A 7,914-nucleotide genomic window follows, 5' to 3' on the forward strand; every position below is an offset into this window, starting at 1 on the left:
GCCGCTGCCATCCACCGTGCCACCACCGCTGCTATTCCCCCAAAAAGCCAATTAGAAACCCTGTCGCTGCTGATCACCTTGTTGCTACCGTCACCGCACCGCCACCATCACTGCGCTGCTGCCGTCACTACGCCGCTACCATCACCTCTCTGGTGTCGTCACCTCATCGCTGCCACCGTGGGTCTGGGTTCAGGACACAAGTTCGTCATTAGTGGAGGAAGCACAATGTCTTTGCATTCTCGTCGACCACCGCGTTCTCGAACCCTCACCGTCGTTTTGGTGAGTTTAATTCGTTCTGGTGTTTGCAATGCTGATCCGTGCTACTTATTCTGACATGGTTCTTTGATTTGTAAGAGATTGTGTTCGGTCTTTCCACGTCTGTTGGTCCAAAGCACTGATTTTGGTCCCAAAGCATTGAAGTTGTAGTGTGTTTGCAAGATATCAGAGCCATTGGAAGGTGATCACTTATCCCGTTCTCTGTATATTTTGTTTTTGGTTTGATTGCCGTTCTGTTTTTGATTTGATTATGGCTGATTAATGCTTAGTCCAATTTGAGATTGTTTGAATTGTTATATGCATTTGGATTGGTGTAATTCTAATAATAGTAATGTAATTCTAAATGAAAAGTTTGTACCTGTAATGGGATTGGATTGCTAATTTTAGCAGCTTCTTTTTTCTTCCCCTTTTCCCAAAAATGAACCTTAGCATAATAGTAAGGTTGTTGCTTTATGAACTCTTAGTCACAATAGTTAAGTATTGAAAACAACCTTTGTAATTTGAGCAAGAGGTTTGACGAGGGGGGTGGAAGGAAGAGGAAGAAGGGAAAGGAGGTTGGGAATGCGAAGTAGGTGTTGACAAAAAGAAGAAGATGAACATCTTCCTCCAATAAGGAGTTTTGATGATGATGATGACTTATGAAGAAGTATGGAAGACTTGATGATGATGCATGGAAAAATGTTGAAGACTTAAAAGAATGCTTCGATTCAAGAGATACATTAAAGACTTATGGGTTTAGTTATTTAGGTTTTGTAATATGTGTATGTTATTTGAAATAATTAAATTAGTATGTCAAGAGTCAAAAGGCAAAACCCATGTAGTAAAGCACTAAGAGAATTTTATTTATTTGCAAAACTCACTGGAATAATCGATTATTAATCGATTATCTCAATTAAAACTGATTTTTGAGAAAAGCCTCTAGAATAATCGATTATTCCAATTACTATTTTTGGTCTGCATAGTCATGGGACTTGCATTCCAATTAGGACAATGATGTTTGGTTTCTATTTGGATATCTTACACAATAAATGAGATATATCCCCACATTGCTCCACTTAATTCCAATTTTCACTTTAACAATCTAATTTAAGGCCTTTATTGTTTTATAGAACATGGGCGAACCTTCTTTCAATTGTGCTTGGATGTGTGATCGTTGTTATAGTGGTAGAAGGGGGGTTGAAGGAGTCTTTTGTCTTAGGCGTTGAAGAGTTTGTCCGAGTAGCAAGACAATCTAGATATTTTGAACTTGAAGGTGGGATTAGATGCCCTTGCATTAAGTGTGACTGTACAAGGATTTTGATAGATGAGGCTGTCAAAGTTCACCTTAATAAAAAAGGGTTCATACCAAATTATTGGATTTGGACATTACACGGTGAAGATATGCAAGCTATTGATTTACATGAAGGTGATAATTATGTCCCTAGAGATGGTGTACAAACTGTAGAAATGAAGCAATTGTGTGACATGGAAGAGATGGTCAATAACGCTTTGTGTCAATTTCAATAAACCCAACAACCCAACGACACTAACATAGAAGAATGTCCTAATGAATCCACACAAAGGTTTTATAATTTGTTGGCGGAGTCAAATCAACCTTTATTTGAAGGGGCGAGAGACTCTAAATTGTCAGTATGTGTTAGAATTCTATCTTATAAGTCTAATTGGAATATTCCCAACCAATGCTTAGAGACTTTCACCAAACTTTTGTTAGATCTCACACCACCAAATATGAGCTTGCCAAAGAGTTATTATGACGCTAAGAGGTTAGTATCAAAGTTGGGATTGAAGGCTAAGAAGATTGATTGTTGTGTGAGTGGTTGTATGCTCTTTTATGACAATGATAGTGGAAAAAAAGATGCAGCATTGCTTGAATGTAAATTTTGTCACAAACCAAGATATCACCCACTTCATCAGGGATCAAGGCGCAAAAAACCAATTGTAGTTAAGTCAATGTTCTATTTGCCTATAATCCCAAGATTACAAAGAATGTTAGCTTTTATGCAAACCGCGCCACATATGACTTGGCATCATGATAACCAAAGTCAAGGAATGCTACGCCACGCATCTGATGGTGAAGCCTGGAAGCACTTTGATCATAAACATCCTACCTTTGCGTCTGATCCATGCAATGTGCGACTGGGTCTATGTTCAGATGGATTTAACCCTTCCATCCAGGCTTCATCTTCACCATATTCTTGTTGGCCCGTGATTGTTACTCCATATAATCTTCGTCCTGAAATGTGTATGTCAAAACCTTATATGTTTTTGAGTTGTCTTATACTAGGGCCATCCAATCCAAAGGCCTCTATTGATGTTTACCTGGAGCCCTTAATTGATGATTTGAAGAAGTTGTGGGTTGGTATCTTGACCTATGATGTTTCAAGGAAACAAAATTTTATGATGATAGCATGTTTGATGTGGACTATTAATGACTTCCCTGCTTTTGGGATGTTATCTAGTTGGGGCACACATGGTAGATTAGCTTGTTCGCATTGCATGGAGCATAGTAAGTCATTCACGTGAAATTATGGCCACAAAAGTTGTTGGTTTGACTCACATCGTAGGTTCTTACCTAATGACCATTACTTTAGGAGAAATATTAAAGCCTTTCGAAAAGGCCAAGTTGAAACAGATGGGCCACCTCCTAGGTTGGTACCATTACAAGTTTGGAGAAGAGTGAAACATTTTCCAAAAGTCATTGAAAATGGTGTAACAAGGATAGATGGATATGGAGAGTGGCATAATTGGACAAAAGAAGTATTTTTTGGGATCTTCCATATTGGAAAGATAATTTGTTAAGGCATAATCTTGATGTAATGCACATATAAAAAAATTTCTTTGAGAACATATTCAATACTGTTATGAATGTGACGGGAAAGACAAAGGACAATGAGAAGGCAAGAAGGGATTTATGATTGTATTGCACGCGAAAAGACTTGGAGTTGAAGGTTCAAGATAATGGGAAAATATTAAAGCCTAAAGCAAATTACACCTTAACCCCAGATGAAGCTAAATCAGTTTGTCGGTGGATAAAGGAACTTAAGATGCCAGATGGTTATAGTTCCAACTTGGCTAGATGTGCTGATGTTGAAAAGGGAAGAATCCATGGAATGAAAAGTCATGATTGCCATGTATTCATGGAGTCATTACTTCCTACTGCATTTAGTGCTTTGCCCATTCATGTTTTAAATCCTCTTACTGAAATTAGTCATTTTTTCAAAGATTTGTGCTCTACAACATTAAAAGAGGAATCCCTAAGAAGAATGGAGGAAAATATTCCAATTATTCTCTGTAAATTAGAGAGAATATTCCCTCCTGGATTGTTTAATTCCATGGAACATCTCTCTGTTCATCTCCCCTATGAAGCATTGTTGGGTGGACCAGTGCAATACAGATGGATGTATCCATTTGAAAGGTACTAAAGGACATCTATATTCATATTTATAATTAATTATTCACCAATTTTTTTCATCATGATGTATTTTTTTATTTGTATAGATTCATGGGTGATTCAAAATGATCAATAAAATATAAAGCCAGAGTTGAAGGTTCTATTTGTGCATCTTATTTACACCGTGAGACAACATACTTTTGTTCTCTTTACTTCAACAACTTCATGTTGTCACCACGCAATTGGAGGAATGAAGTTGAATGTCAAAGAGATGTGTCAACGTTGTCTGTTTTTCAACAACAAGGTCGACATGCAGGGAGAGAATCGATTCATTGGTTAACTGATGCCGAGTTCAAATTTGCTCATGTTCATATGTTAATCAATTGCACTGAAGTCAAACCATATCTTGAGTAAGTTATATCCTCCTTTGTGAACAACTTTGTGGTTAATTATATATAAGTTTCTAAAAATTTACCATTGTCAGCTCATTCCTTATGTTCTTGTAAATACTTGAGACCAGTGCTTCTGGTCGTATTCATTCAGAATTTCCTGAATGGTTCCAATATCAAGTATGTATTGTACAATTAATTATACAACAAATGGATTTTAATGTATCATAATTCCACATCTATCTTTCTATATTTGTAGGTTTATAACGAGCCATTAAGTGTTAGGAACCAAGACCTAAGAGATTTGTCAAATTGGCCCATGAAATGTGTCAAAGAATGGCACACGTACTTCGTGAATGGGTACAAGTTCTGATGAGTCATTATTTTCTTCCATTCCACTAGCCTTTGTGTACCCATTAGACAGTTGATTAGTGCTTAATTGTTCATCTTTAGAGTGTTTTTCATCTGTTGGGCTTTATTGGGTCACTGTTCCGAATTTGGACTTATTTCACATTATTTGGCCTAATTTTTGTTTTTAATTATTTTTAGGTATTTGGGTGAAGTAATTTTGGAGTTTCGACATCAATATTCAGTTGAAGAGAGTCACCACATCATTGCCACGTCATTTCCACGTCATCTGAGTGAATGGGCCAACATTAGAGGCCTAGGAGTGGCATTTTTGTAATTCTGAGTGGTAGAGTGACAGTTTTGTAAATATGAGTGGCAGTTTTGTAAATATGAGTGGCAGGGGTGGTATGACCACGAAATTAGGTCTGCATGGAAGAGACCAGCCGCTCCTTCTTCTTCTCCACTCTCTCAAACCTCCATTTTTGTTTTTTTAAGCTTTGAAAGGTGACCCATGGTGGCACAAACAAATTTTTCACGTTTTCCATTCATTTTTCACGTTTTATGAGTCTTGGAAAGCACATTGAAGTTGTATTAACGTTTTCTACCATTTGGGTAAGATTTATATTGAAGTATTCTCATTTTTGGTTGCTATTTTCGTTGTTGCCCCTTTCTTTCCTTGCTCATTTTCGATTCCTGCACCAATTTAGGTTTTCTGCATCAATTTGCACTCATTTGGATGGTTGAATCAAAATTTATGTTTAAGCCTTATTCGGATTCCATGAGGAACTAAGTTTATGTGTTGATTCTTTGCAGATAATGGATTGAAACCTTGAGATTAGTGTTTTGTTCGGTGGAGTTATGTTAATCTCTGAATTCTGAATTTGTGTTTGGGTTTAAATGAGGAAACCATTATGTTTTTGCTTAAATTGCAGAGTGGAATCATTGTGTGTTCATGCTTAGTGAACTATAGCAGATTTACGGATGTGTGCTTTGCTTAATTGCACTTGAGTTCGGGTTAATTTGCGCTTAGTAGTTAATTCGGGTTCTATGAGAGTTAATATAACCATTTTGAGTTGTAATCCGTGATTGGTGGATGTTCATTTGAAGCAAGGAATCAATGTTGCTTTTACATTGATTTTAGACGTCTGCATTTAAGTTTTCAGTTGTGTGTTTCATCCGTAAATCTGCCAACCCCCCTTGTGTTATTGTTGTGTTCATCTGAAATTGAAGCTTTGAATGAAAATATTGGTCGTTGGGAGACGACTTGGTTCACTTTCATATATTGCATTTTAAGTGTTTTAATTTGGTGGGGTACGACCTCTATCAAATTTGATCAAATTGGCCCATGAAATGTGTCAAAGAATGGCACACGTACTTCGTGAATGGGTACAAGTTCCATACTAACACATGGAGCAAAGGGAAAAAGACTATAAATAGTGGTGTTTATGTCAAGGGCCTTACTAAATGAGGTGAAGATGATTTTTATGGGATCATTCATAAAATATATGAACTAGAGTACAATACTTCTAATAAACCGAAGAAAGTTGTACTTTTTTGTGTGAATGGTTTGATCCGTCAAGAAAAGGTACAAGAGTGGATCCTAAATATAACATTGTGGACATTCACATGACTTCAAGGTACCAACCATTTGATCCATTTATTTTGGCATACAATGTTAGACAAGTATATAATGTACAATATCCACCATCTCGAAAAGACAACCGTGGTTGGTGTGTTGCAATTAAAACAAAGTCGAGAGGTCGCATTGAATCAAATGAGGTGGAAGACGATGTCCCTTACCAAGTTGATGAAATGTCACATGCAAACGAAGTAATTGAAGTAGAACATGTATCTGGATTTCATCACATACAAGGTGATGATGAAGAGTTGGAACAAGAGGAGGAGGAGGAAGAAGAAGAAGAAGAAGAATAAGAAGAAGAAGAAGAAGAAGAAGAAGAAGAATAAGAAGAAGAAGAAGAAGAAGAAGAAGAAGAAGGAGAAGAGGGAGAAGAGGGAGAAGAAGGAGAAGAGGAGGAGAAAGAAAAGCTAGATGAAGAAAAAGATGAAACTGAAGAAGAAGAAGTGGAGGAAGAGGAGGAGGACGATGAGGATGACAATGATGCTAATGACTAATTTTGTCTTTTTTGTTTTTTACTTGAACTTTTAATATGTTTGTTTATTTTTGTCATTTCATTAGAACTTTTTGTGGTTGTACTTCAACATTTTTAATATGTTTAATGAATACTTATTAAGTTGTTGGTATATTTGTTTGTTATCATACACCACCATAATTTGTTTGACACTGAGATCATAAACTACATACGCCATGTCATCGGGAGATCCACCTCGACCACCCCCCATTGACAAGGGGAAAAGTATTTCAAAACAAAGAAAGAGACGAAATAATTATGTGCTTCGGATTCCAGTCAGACCCATCACTCCTACCCTGGGCTTACATATGCCATCCTTATCTTCCCCACCTCCACCCACAGGGTTACATAACCCTACTTCTATCCCAGCGATTCATATGCCGTCCTCATCTTCTCAACCTCCACCCACAGGGTTGTATACCCTTGCGGCTGCTCCCAGGCCCCCTTTTGTACCACCCTCACATATACCATCCTCATCTTCCTCAGCTTCATACACAAGGTTACATACCCCTTCTGTAGACATTGGAGCATCCCCTTCACCTCATACTGTACCATCCCCAGCCTCGATTGGTGGCCCATATTCTATTGTTGGTTAGCAGTCTGCACCATCCCCAATTGCAGGTGATATGGTTGCCCCTCAGCCTATGATTGATCCTAATTTATATGCAGAACATGACCCTCCTTTGTAGGACTGCTCGATGATTGAACCTGTCGGTCGAGGGTAATATTTCAATTCAGTTATTGTCATTGTTTATATTATGAAACTTCTTTAATCTTTTAACAATTTTCCATGAATTATAGGTTTGTTCCATTTAGAGTTGCTTCACAGGCTATCACAAAGACAATCAAGCAACAATTTCTTAACCCTTGGCCATCATGGGGATCAATACCTGAAAAAGAAAAGGATATTTTCTAGCAACGCTTCAAGGTAATGTGTTCTAACTTATTATATAGGTAAATTAAGTTGTTAATTACTACTCCATACTTAATATACTTATAATGTATTATATGTTTAAATTGTGTTGTTATAGAGGAGAGTTGAGTGGGCACTAGAGCATGAAATTGCAATTAAGAGAAATTTCAACAGCAGAGCTTCTCATCGTCTATCTGAGCTGTTTAGAGACGCCAGAACGGCTAGAGAAAGGCCAAAATGGATTCCTAATGATGTGTGAACAAGGCTGCTAGAACATTGGAATTCTCCAAGTTATTGGAGCAAATATTTTGCAGCAAAAAAGAATAGAGCTTCTGAAACGGGTGGGGCCCTACACACAGGTGGATCCATTGCCACTAACGAGTATGCCCTTCGTATGGTATACACCTTAACTGTTTGTATTTGTCACATTTGAACTACATTTTTTAG

General features: G+C 37.4%; 1 pseudogene; it reads left to right on the forward strand.

Annotated features, from left to right (window-relative positions):
* The first annotated feature begins 2,724 nt into the window (after positions 1-2,724).
* On the forward strand, positions 2,725-6,336 carry LOC146886402 (uncharacterized; annotated as a pseudogene).
* Positions 6,337-7,914: the final 1,578 nt, after the last annotated feature.

Source organism: Vigna unguiculata, chromosome 5 (genome assembly GCF_037176805.1).
Source record: "Vigna unguiculata cultivar grain cowpea cultivar isolate G323 ecotype 2 chromosome 5, ASM3717680v1, whole genome shotgun sequence".
Lineage (NCBI taxonomy): Eukaryota > Viridiplantae > Streptophyta > Magnoliopsida > Fabales > Fabaceae > Vigna > Vigna unguiculata.